The following is a 13,189-nucleotide window of genomic DNA, read 5'->3' on the forward strand; positions in this document are numbered from 1 at the left end:
AAATAATTCTGTGCAGACTCTCGACCGACTGCCTGGCTTGCGGGCAAGAGAGAAATTTAGTGGCAGGAGGTCTCAGCTATGTCCTTCAGGATTCGGCTTGCTTGGTCAGTGGTGGTACTACTGAGCCACTCTTGGTTGTGCTCATTTAAGTTGCATAATTCTTTGCAAAGTGTACACCTGCATTTTTCTATCCTGAGAACTGGTTTGGACATTGTCAATGGGCTGGTGAAAGTGGTGAATATCTTGGCAGTCACTGGGATTGTGGTAGGACTGGAAGAGCATCTGCTTTGTGTGGCTGACTTGTCCTCTGATGTAGAGATTGAGAACAGGTTCTATAAAAGGTCTTGCTGCCACAGCACTATGTGCAATGATGTGTGTCCTTTCTACGGTATATATTAATGGAATTTCTAGTCAATATTTTCATACCACATGAAACTGACATGATGCCACATTCTAATCAAAAGAACATTCAAAGGATGAACAGTCGATACCCACAATTCACAACAACAAACTAATGAGCAATTCAGCTGTATTTTATTTCCAGCTGCATTGAACCAATCCACAGAGGGAGACTGCACCATTCAAAACCAGTTTTACCTCATTACCTTTGCTTGATTATTTTTTGGCACATGGTACAAACAGAATATATTCTTCCGAGATGCCTCAGTTGGTAAAGACACAATGGGTTGAATTTTCCAGGGTGGTAACGGGCGTGATTAGGTGGGTTGGGTCGGAAAGTTGCTATTTTTGGTAGCTGTCATCCCGCTCCCATGTGCTTTCCACCCTGACATGTGTGTCGGCGCGGACCTGATCCAACCGGCAGAGGTGGGCGACCCAATTTAAATTATTAGCAGCTAGTTGTCAGACCCTTAAGAGTGGTTTTTACCTTACCTTTTAAATTTAATTGCACGGCCAGGATCCACTGCTCAGGATCCATGTCTGTCAACCTGAGGCAGGGGTTCAGTGGCCATTGCTCCAGCTGATCAGTTGAAAGCATCAAATGTACTATAAGAGATCCCACCTGACAGATGATCACTTTCCTCAGCAGAAGCTGTTTCTCATTGCATTCCTAGTGCAGATTCTGCAGGCTGCAGTCTTTCCAGCAAAGTCTCCATCCAGTGTCAGCTCATTGGAAGAACCTCTCTCACCATTGACAGATTGCTTCTGTCATCTATACTTCACCTGCCATCTATTCCATCAGCAGGAATGCCTTTTATACTGTCACACCTTGGTCCTCAGAATCTGACCATGGTCAACCACAACACCAGGAGCACCAGGCACACCAGGAGCACCAGGCACACCAGCAGCACCAACAACAGCAGCACCAACCTTCTCCGCAATCACCTGATGCTGCACAGGACAGAGGGCATCAGCACCCGAGCACATGGCTGCCTGGGAGGCCGGGGATGGCCTCACCATGGCCAGATTTACTTCACGTGATGCTGTACATCCATATGGCTGCCACATGATGCGCCAGTTTGGCACCACTCCACACCAACACCATAAAACATCCCTGCAATGACCAAGCCAATTCTAATTGGCTCTACCGGGCAAAGGCAAAACATGGGAGTATTGATTGGACACAGAGGCCTAGAAATTCACTATAGCCCATTTGGGGCGCCAGCCTCGCCAGGGAGCTAAAAGTAGCGCCCCAGAAGCAGTCGAGGCCGCCCGCCGGAAATTCAGTTTGCGTGCCCCAGAGGGAAGCGTGGCGCTACTGGAGGTGCCCCGCATCCCTCTTGGGGCGCTGCAGCTGAATATTGCTGCGCAACGTGCCGCAGCGCCACATGCTGCGGCACGGCGTGCTGCGGTACTGCAGGCCTTCCTCCCCTTCTTAAAGGGGAGGGGCCTTGTGCAGCGCGATCGAGGAGCGCAAGTGCCGGCAAAAGAGCCCGGCACTGAGGAGAAGTGCCGGGCTCTTGGAATGCAGTTGGCACTCCGCGGGGGGGGGTGCTCAGGAGGCCGGGGATGGCAGCGTGGAGAGGTGCTGGCAGGCGGCCAGCAAAAAAAATGGCCGCCCCGCACCTCTCCTTTAATTAGCGCCTCTACCGCCGCAGGTAGGCCCCCCTGAACCGGTCGCAAATAGTGTCCGGTGTTAAAGCAGGGGGCGCATCTAAATATCGCGATCGGGGTGTTAGCGGGGCGCTGCGCATACCGATGACATCATCGGTAGCGGCGCAGCGCTAACGGCTAGCACCACCATTAGCGTCCCGCTGAATTTAGCGGGAGGCATGGCCAGTAGCTTCCGACCCACTTAGCACCCTCTTAAGGCACTAATGGGTGGCGCAGCACACTGAATTTCTAGGCCAGAGAGTCTCTCTGTGGAACAGATGTGAAGCACTAGTCATAATGCAATATCTCTCTCTCCCTACATAAACAGTCCTTGCCTGATTATGGCTCGACCAGCTTATGACCACTGTGCAATTAGGAGAGTGTTCATCCAGTGTGAATCCACATGCTGGCGTGGTGTGTTTATATACATCACACCGACATACCCAGCTGAAGATGGTTGGGCCCAGGACACTGCCCCGAGGAACTCCTGCAGTGATGTTCTATTTCAGCATACTGGGCAGAATGAAGAGTACATTTGTACTGAAGAGTTCGATCTGGCAAAAGTACTGCGAATCCGGTTGCTGGTTTGCTGTCTACATGGAAGGATGAGCCATCAGTATAGATATCAGGAATGCCAGTTATCATGTCCTTCTGAACAGGGTGTGTTGTAAAGTCAAGCAAAGAGAGTGGGCACTCAAGCAGTTCCCCTTGGTACTGCATCATTTGGGGTAACAATGTGGTGTGTTTTGGAGTCATGTCCAAAAGACACTCCGTTAGCAGCAGCGTCCAGTGACTGAGGTGCGCGGAGGAGACCCACGTGTCTCCTGGTTTCAACAGATTGACGGGATGTGTGGCAAGTATAGTACCAAGGTCTGTAGACCAGTTATAAAGGTGAAATGTTTCACCGCCCAGAAGATAGCCAAGAAATGTCTTTCGCATGTATTATAGGTATTCTCCATGCCTGTCAGAATTCGTGAGGCATATGCAATAGGTAGGAGCTTGCCTTGCACATCCTAGCATAGGACTGTAGCTAAACTTAGGTCAGTCGCTCCCACTTCAAGGTGGAAAGGTTTACTTGGATTAAAGGCCACAAGCAATGCCGCCTGCATGACCGCTTGTTTTAACAGGTGAACCGCCTTGGTATGTTAGGAAGTCCAGTTAGACTGCACATCGTCCACTTTGCCTTTTAAAAGTTCATATAAAGGCATTGCCAACTCGGCCAATCTGGGTATAAATGTCCGTTGATATCCAACGAAGCCGAGAAATGAACGTAAAGCAGTCTTGGAAGCGGGCAGAGGCAGTCTTTGAATGATCTGTACCTTTAACTTGTCGGGCTCCTGGCCAGCCACTGATACAGAAACGCTGAGGAACGTAACGCGATGTTGTACTGGCTGTGCCTGACGTGGGTTCACCTTCAGCCCCTCCTCCTGCAGCATTCGGAGAAGCTCCTCCAGGAGTCGGAAGTGGCCCTCCTTTGTTTCGGTGGCCAAAAGCAAATAGTCAACGTACTGTAGCAAACAATCGGGTCGAGAAAAGTTTTATTAGCTGCAGTCATATGTTTATGGAAAATTGTTGGAGCCTTGTGAAACTCCTGTGGTAGATGAGTCCATGTATAACTCTGGTCTTCAAAAATAAAAGCAAACTTGTACTGATCCTGCTGGAGCATGGGAATAATCCAGAAACCATTGGCAATGTCAAGGGTAGAAAAATACTTGGAACCTGTTGGAATCTGGGACAGGAGGATATGTGTCTCCCGCACCACAGGTGAACGTGCTGGAGTAACCGAGTTCAGTTTACGGTAGTCAATGGTTAAGCGCCAGCTGCTGTTTTTTTTTACAGGCCAAGTTGGAGAATTTGTAGTAAAAGCGCCAGCTCTAACAATGCCCTGCTGTAACAATGACTGAATGGTCTCTCTCACGTACGGATAACGGTCATTTGGGATGGGATACTGCTTAACAGACGGATGTGGTGGCCCGTTTATGGTTTGCTCCACATTCATGCGCCTGCAATCATGCTTAGTCTTAGCAAACACTTCATCATAATCCTGAACAAGCGCCTGAACTGTGGGGTCTGGGTGGGTCAAGGGAGGATACTGCTCTGCCTTTTTAATGGTGAACACTGAATGAACGTCCGAAATCTCTGCCCACAGGTCTGGACAGCCTCCCCCGAACCACAATCATTCATTTGCATAATCGACTAAAACTCCATATTGTCCCAACACGTCAGTACCCAAGATCCCTCTCCCATCTTTAGTACACGTTACTACTGCAGACTGCAATTCGCACACGATCGCACCGATTGTCAAGCGAAACTCAGGGACCCTAATAGCAACTTGCAAGGATCCATCAAAACTGCTTACAAGCAAGCGTTCCCCTCGCGCTGCCGCATGGCGCTCAGGATGTGGGGTATGAATGATAGTCACTGCTGACCTTGTGTCAACTAGCATTGTCTGTCGTGGCCCCCATTAATAATGGCAGACACCACAGGTCAAGCGTGGCCATCATGTCAGAACCCCACTAGCGACTGCATTGGGGGAGCCGACTCCCTTCATTGGCTAACTCCATCCTGCCCGCGCCCAAGACCGTCGGTACTTGAGGCAGGAGGCGCTGCCACTGCTGAAACCTGCACTCCCTCTCTGTTCCCTCCTTGACTGGTTTAAGTGGCAGTGGTCATTAAAGCCAGCAGCCTATTCTTCTTATCCTCCAAAGCACAGGGTCCTGGCCTGCCCGAGGGTGCCCAATAGCTGGGAGCTGGACTTTGCCTCCTGCCTTTACAGTCCCGGGCCCTGTGGCCTAGTTTCCCACAATTATAACATTTCATCAGCCTCCTCCTATCCTGACCCCCTTGCTCCCTTTCTGGGGGTCCCGCAACTGCTGTTACAGGTTTACCTTCGGGAACAGAAATGACTGGTCTGGTGATCAGGCTTTTCACATTTGCCCATGCCTGAATAACACTTCTAATAATTTCTGCCCACGGGCTGTGTTTGGAGACAGATACTCCCAGAGCCTGCTTGACTAGTGGCTGTAGCTGTGCCAAACACACGTGTTTGTACAACTCATCATTTCAGGGATTGATCACCACAGCTGCAGGTGCATTTGTACAGATTGACAAGTCAATTGGCAAAGGCTGTGGGGTATTCAGCACATTCCTGGACCGTTCGAGCGCACAAACCCATCAGATTGAGAGTCCCTATCCCCAAAACATTGAGAACCTCAGAGAGATGGTGCAGGAGGGAGGGATTTAGATTCCTGAGGCGTTGGGACCATTTCTGGGGAAGGTGGGACCTGTACAAGCCGGACGGGTTACACCTCAACAGAGCCGGGACCAATATTCTCGCGGGGAGGTTTGTTAGTGCTGTTGGGGAGGGTTTAAACTAGCTTGGCAGGGGGATGGGCACCAGCATATAGCAATAGAAAAGAGGAACAAGGTGCATAAATGAGTGAGTGTGTTGGATAGTACTAGAGAAGAAAGGAATACTAGAGGTGGAAGTATTACCATATTAGATAGTAGCAGACTAAGAAAGACTACGAAAAATTTAAAAATGGGCTTAGAAAGCACGTACATAAATGCACAAAGTGTGGTGAATAAGGTTGGTGAGCTACAAGCACAATTAGCCATGTGGCAATATGATGTTGAGAGTCCCTATCCCCAAAACATTGAGAACCTCAGTAACAAAAGTGTCCACATTTTGGTTAGCAGCCAGGACCACTGGGTCTATGGCTGATCGTACCCCTTCACCTAGGGCTGTCCAGAGAACAATTCTCAGGTCTGCGTCCTGTAGCTCTGTGGATTTACTTGAAATGTTCTCAGGCTGTATTCACCTCTAATGGATTTGCACTGCCTCTGATTGATGCCAATTCCCTGGCCAATGCCTGTGCTGACTCAGATTTTCGGGGAAAAACCTCCTGTGTGACCCATAATGATCGGATTCCCGCTAGCTGGGCAGCAGGGGTAGTAATCATTCGAGTCCTATCATGCATACGGGTTTCACATCCCACTATCTCCAGTCACCACTCTTAGAGTTATTTTAACATGCGGCTCCGCGTTCTATATCATCCCATTTTATCTCATCCCCGCCACATACCTGGGCAGTAACAGCTGACACGAAAGCCTCGCGGCAGTCTAACTTGCCCTGTAATTCGTATATTTTTAGTTGACACTTGGAGTGGTCCACTCATGGCTGGGCGCACTCGCCAATTCTATCAGAAGCGATACTAAAGAGGTTACACTTAATTTTCTGAACTCTTTACCCTCACATGCTCAACTTCTGTCAAGCCACCATTTCTATTAAATTGTTGCTGTTACTACTGGTAGGTCACAGTGACCTACCCCCACCCCCCCGAAGGTTTTCACTCCTTAACTGACTAGGTGATCAGCCACGTCAGTCCTAGGATGTTGCCTGCACTGAATAGTTTATAAAAGTATCAACTGTTTAATCAACTTCCTGGCTAAACTTGCCAATTTATAAGATCCCAGAGGGACCCTGGTCCCAAATGATTCGAGGTTGACCCATATTGGGGACTGTGATTTAACTTTCTTCAGCACAAGCAAGACTTAATACATTACAATATTCGAGCAGCAGTTTACAGAGAACAGTAGAGGCTTGTTTCACACCATTATCCTCTGGGTAGAAGCGCAACTGTGAGTGAGCTGCACCCTGTGTCTCTTGTCTCTCGTCTCGCTTCATCTCCCGGGTGTCTCCTTGATTCTTCCTCAAATCATCTACCCTTTGTGGCTGTTAAGACTCCCTTCTTATACCCTTACTCTCATTTAAAACCCATGAAGTCCTCCTGAACCAATCACTGGCTTACACCACAAAGCCAAAATCCAATCATAAAGATGCCACGTCTAAGGCTCCTTAGATTACGCAGGTTCTAGTCTTGGGACACCCTTACATCATCTGTTTTTGACCAGCAAGACTCATATGGTAGTTATGGCAACACAAAAGGAACATGTCTCCATAGTGTAGAGATATGGCATCCTTGCTGTTTCTCTATCATATATTCAAAAGGGTTACATGTCACATATACATAAGAACATAAGAGGTAAGAGCAGGAGTAGGCCATATAGCCCCTCGAGCCTGCTCCGCCATTCAATAAGATCATGGCTGATCATCGACCTCAACTCCACTTTCCCGCCCGATCTCCATATCCCTTGATTCCCCTAGAGTCCAAAAATCTATCTATCTCGGCCTTGAATATACTTAAAGGCTCAGCATTCACAGCCCTTTGGGGCAGAGAATTCCAAAGATTCACAACCATCTGAGTGAAGAAATTCCTCCTCATCTCAGTCTTAAATGGCCTACCCCTTATCCTGAGTCTATGCCCCCTAGTTCTAGACACTCCAGCCAGGGGAAACAACCTCTCAGCATCTACCCTGTCAATCCCCTTCAAAACCTTGTATGTTTTAATGAGATCACCTCTCATTCTTCTAAACTCCAGAGAGTATAGGCCCATTCTACACAATCTCTCATCAAAGGACAGCCTTCTCATCCCAGGAATCAATCTAGTGAACCTTTGTTGCACCGCCTCCAAGGCAAGTATATCCTTCCTTAGATAAGGAGACCAGAACTGTGCACAGTACTCCAGGTGTGGTCTCCCCAAGGCCCTGTACAATTGTAGCAAGACTTCCTTACTCTTATATTCCAACCCCCTTGCAATAAAGGCCAACATGCCATTTGCCTTCCTTATTGCTTGTTGTTACTGCATGCTAGCTTTCCATGTTTCTTGCACGAGGACACCCAAAACTCTCTGATCACCAACATTTGAAAGTTTCTCACCATTTAAAAAATATTCTGTTTTTCTATTCTTCCTACCAAAGTGAATAACCTCACATTTCCCTACATTATACTCCATCTGCCACAATACTGCCCACTCACTTAGTCTATCTATATCCCTTTGCAGACTCCTTGTGTTCTCCTCATAGCTCACTGTCCCACCTAGCTTTGTATCATCAGCAAACTTGGATACATTACACTCGGTCTCTTCATCTAGGTCATTAATATAGATTGTAAATAGCTGAGGCCCCAACACTGATCCTTGCACAGCCTGCCAACCGGAAAGAGATCCATTTATCCCTACTCTCTGTTTTTTGTCCATTAACCAATCCTCTAGCCATGCTACTATATTACCCACAACCCCATGAGCCCTAATCTTGTGTAATAATCTTTTATGTGGCACCTTATCGAATGCCTTTTGGAAATCCAAATATACTACATCCACTGGTTCCCCTTTATCTACCCTGCTAGTTACATCTTCAAAAAACTAATACATTTGTCAAATATGGGGCCAGAAATTCGCGGCCAAAGGCGTGAGTGCGCTTGGGGTACTCACGCATCTGGCCGTTGGAAATGCCGGCGTTCAGCATGAACAGCGCATGCGGGGAACGCCGGCATTTCCAGACCTCGAGTGCGTGCGACTGCACAGGCAGCGCTTGCGCAGTGAACTTCGTAGATTTCATTCATGAAATCCGTGAGGGTAAGTCCTCAGAAGTTACACTTGAAAAAAGCAAGTGTAAAGTGGTTCATTGGCTGCGGAGGAAGAAACATTTTATCGTGGAGCTTCTGAAATGCAATATTTTTGTTTGGGAAAGGGAGGGAAGTTATTTTAAGAAATTTTAAGTAAGTTTTAAAGTTAAAATTTTTTTTTTTTAAAAGGGTTTTCAGAACGGTAGGTAGAAGGAGCAATTGTGGCTGTGTGAATGGAATGTGAGAATGAGTTATGTATGTATGTCCACATATATTCCTTTACGTATATGTATGTATGTTTTATATTCCTTTACTAATGTGTATGAATGTATGTTTTTAATTATGATTTTCCAATAAGTTACTTTCTCTGAAAGTCATAATTAAATAATACATTCATACACATAAGTAAAGGAATATATACATAACACGCAAAGGAATATATACAGACATACATACTTTCAGAAGCTCCACGATAAGAAATATCTTCCTCCGCAGCCTCTGGAGCAACTGTACCCATGCTTTTTTCATGTGTAAGTTGTAAGGACTTGACCTCACTGAAAGCAGTAATGAAAGCGGCGAATTATACTGCGCACGCGCTGCCTGTGCAGTCGCACGCGTTCTGCCTCTGAACCCCTTCGTTCAGAGGACAGGAAATGCCGGTTTTCCCCAAAAGCACTGTGCATGCTGAAAACCGGCATTTCATCCGGCCAGATGCGTAAGTACCCCGACCGTACTCGCGCAGTTGGAAGGGAATTACTGGGCCAACATTTTACATGTCAATAAAATGAAAAATTTAACAATTGCACGACTTGCCCCCTCGCATCTGCGACTGAGGGTCCAAGGAGGTGCATTGCGCAAGAGGTCATCATCGTACGTATCCTCACACTGTTCCCTTTGGGGAACTGTATGAAGTGGTGGAAGGATTTATGGCCGTGATTAACGCTCATTCCGTGACCGTAACCATCTTTGAACCAGCCATTAGGGTGGTTAGTCCAATGGCGGGAGGGTTTTACGGGCTCCCACAACCCATCTGAGGGGGGGGGTGCCACCAACACCCACGGACGCAAGTATCCCGCTGGATGTCCACCCAGAATTTAAAGTTGGAGCTCCGACTCCACTTGCCGGGACTGTCTGGAGTGGGGTTCAAAACCCTACTCCTTCTGGCCCAGCGGCGGGGATGCTTACTGCTACGCAAAAGGCCCACTCCGCACAAAAGGTGACACCCATATGTTTCCTGTGCCTTTTCCCTCCCCGTGACTGGAGCCCTATGCTGCCATTTCACGTTGCTAATCGGATTGGGCCTTTGTCATAGCGGTAGGATCCCCGCCGCTGGGCCAGATCAGGGTAGGGTTTCGAACCCCGCTCCAGACAGTCCCGGCAAGTGGAGTCGGAGCTCCGGCTCTAAATTCTGGGTTGACATCCAGTGGGATATTTGCGTCCGTGGGTGTGGGTGGCCCCCCCTCCTTGTATAGCTTGTGGGAGCCCGTAAAACCCTCCCGCCATAGGACTAACCGCCCTAATGCCTGGTTCAAAGATGGTTACGGTCACGGAATGAGCGTTAATCATGGCCATAAATCCTTCCACCACTTCATACAGTTCCCCAAAGGGAACAGTGTGAAGACACGTATGACGACGACATTGCTAAATAAATAAATGGAATTAAAAAAATTCTTTTAGGGCTTTTAAAAGTCTTTAAATTGCTTTAATTCTGTTTAAAACTACTTCAGATTACTCAAAATAATGTAAACATTTAAAAAAGTTTATAAAAGTTACCAAAATCTTCAAAAAACTTCCAAAAACCTATTTAAACTGCTGCTTTGCATGTAAAAATGCTTAGCAGCTTGACAGAAACATTGGGGGCGTGTCCAGTGAAACTGAGACCTCAAGGGGCGTGTCTCACTTGCACTGCACGCTCCTGGCTTCGCGCTGGCTGCACTCCTGGGCGGCGTGACGTCATACGCTGCCCGGGATTCTTCTTCTGGAAACACCAATTCCAGGCGTCCCTGGAGCTGATCGGCAGTAGCGCGGGGTAAGTGCAGAAATGAGGCTGCAAGCCCCGTTCACCAATTTCTGGCCCATGATTTTCCTTTCATAAAACCATGTTGACTCTGCCTAATCATGTTATGATTTTCTAAGTGACTCGATACCACTTCCTTAACAATGGATTCCAGCATTTTCCCGACGACTGATGTCAGGCTAACTGGCCTGTAGTTCCCTGTTTTTTCTCTCCCTCCTTTCTTGAATAGCGGTGTTACATTTGCGACCTTCCAATCCGCTGGGACCTCTCCAGAATCTAGAGAATTTTGGAAGATCAAAACCAATGCATCCACTATCTCTTCAGCCACCTCTTTTAGAACCCTAGGATGTAGGCCGTCAGGTCCAGCGGATTTGTTGGCTTTTAGTCCCATAAGTTTCTCTAGTACTTTTTCTCTACTTATATTAATTACGTTAATTTCCTCACCCTCATTAGACTCTTGGTTCCCCGCCATTTTTGGTATGCTTTTTGTGTCTTGTATCTGTCTTCACAGAAGAAAATATTTGTTTAACGTTTCTGCCATTTCCTTATTCCCCATAATAATTTCTCCTGTCTCAGCCTCTAAGGGACCAACATTTACTTTTGCTAATCTTCCTTTTTACATACTTGTAGAAACTCTTAGAATTTGCTTTTATATTTCTTGCTAGTTTTCTCTCATATTCTATTTTTTCCCTTTTTATCAATTTTGTGGTCAACCTTTGCTGGTTTCTGAAACTCTCCCAATCCTCAGGCTTATTATTATTCTTTGCAACATTATAAGCTTCTTCTTTCAATCTAATGCTATTCTTAACTTCTTTAGTTAGCCATGGTTGGATCACTTTTCCCATGGAGTTTTTGTATCTCAATGGAATGTATTTTTGTTGAGAATTATGAAATATTTCTTTAAATGCTAGCCACTGCTTATCTACCACCATATCTTTTAATCTATTTTTCCAATCTACCTTAGCCAACTTGCCCATCATACTGCAGGGTGTTTTTCCATGCCCCATGTCTCTATGACTCTCCCTTGAGTCAACCCATGCATTAAAAACTCCCTGGTTTGGGTTGTTTCCCTTGGACGGCAGGAGCTTTTGCCAATAGTCCCTGCCTAGCCCGTCGATTAGCGGGTAATCCCACAGAGAGAGAGCGACCAAGGCCAAATAGGTCTTCTCCTATGCCCGATGCGCAGCGTCCCCAGCGGGATTACTGTGTAACCCGGCCGTGACCGGATGCCACCTGGTTGGTCATCCGAATTATACCGCGAACCACAAGCCCCACAACCCCCAAGTTCAGACCCAAGGAGTTACTATGGATAGATTAGAATTGACTCAGATGAAACGAAATGGTTCAGGTTGGTCAAAGATCGATTCCTTTATTACACTTACAAAATGACAACCTTATTCCTCCCGCTTACGGCAGAACGAGCAGGTGACTGTGGACACTAGCTTATAACCTTAGACTAAAATACCCCCCTGCTGGTTATGCCGGAACAACCCCTTCCCAGAATCTAAGCCTAGATAATGGAAAAACCCTTCTAACTAAACCCCTCTCCTGGAGCCTTCTTTGGGTTGACTTTGAAACCCGCATCCCTGAGCAACTTCAGTAGCTCGCTCAGCAATGGCCCGTGCTCCTCCTTATCACTAAAGAGGAGAGTGTCGTCCACATACTGAACAATCTGCTGGGGCTGGCTAAAATTCTTCAGCGCATTAGCTCTGGTGGAAGATGGAGGGGCTGTTATGAAACCCCTGGGGAAGACACGTCCAAGTATACTGTTGGCCCTTAAATGTAAAGACGAACTTATACTGATCTTCCCGTCGAAGGGGAATCAACCAGAACCCATTTGAAACATCTAGCACCAAGAACGTGGTCGCGGTGGCTGGAATATTTCCAGTTAGGTCCGCTACAGATGCGACTGTGGGTGCGCAGGCTGGGATATTATTGTTGAGGACCCGATAGTCCACCGTGGCTCTCCACGACCCATCAGGTTTCTTGACCGGCCAAAGGGAAGAGTTCACATGGGTGGCAATCGGCCTCAACACACCCTGCTTTACCAGGGAACTCAGTGCCGTCTCCAAGTCTGCCTCCGCTTCCCTGGGAAAGCTATACTGTTTTTGGGGCCTAGACATGGGATCCCCATCTACTCTAACCTCTAGTCAGGCTTGTGGGTGGCGAAAGCATCTAAATTGCACTGCACTTCTGCCTGGTACTGGAGCGGGGTGTTATTGACCAAAACTTTTAGGTCGTAACTACCCCGGGGCTTCATGCTGCAGACGCTCCCTCATCCCCCCCTTGTCTCTGGGTATTACCACTACCTCATCCATCTTATCAGAACCCACCGCTCCCCACAAGCAATGGTTCCTAAAATCTACAATGATCCTGTGGGCCAACATGAAGTCGGACCCAAGGGCTCCCCAGCCGGGCTGATCCCATTTCATGAGAACGCACTCCCATTTAGTGGTGAGGGAACCTAGCTTAATGGTAAGGGGAGTAGACCTTGCTCCCACTTGCTGGGACATGTTAATTTTGGTGAACACGTAGGAAGCGATCCTATCTTCCAAACCTGACCGGACCATTTCAACCTTAGAGTCATTTGGACTACCCACACCCTTTTCGCCATTTCTGTAGGGTGTTTTTCCGTGCCCCGTGTCTCTATGACT

The 13,189-nt window shown here is 47.5% G+C and overlaps 1 protein-coding gene across 1 annotated transcript in view; it reads left to right on the forward strand.

Annotated features, from left to right (window-relative positions):
• LOC147116321 (uncharacterized) overlaps positions 1-13,189 on the forward strand; it is a 140,274-nt gene that overhangs the window by 80,652 nt on the left and 46,433 nt on the right. The gene's annotated exons all lie outside the window — the stretch shown is intronic.

The sequence above is a fragment of the Somniosus microcephalus genome, chromosome 6, assembly GCF_052327205.1.
Source record: "Somniosus microcephalus isolate GS21.2 chromosome 6, FLI_Smic_1.0, whole genome shotgun sequence".
Lineage (NCBI taxonomy): Eukaryota > Metazoa > Chordata > Chondrichthyes > Squaliformes > Somniosidae > Somniosus > Somniosus microcephalus.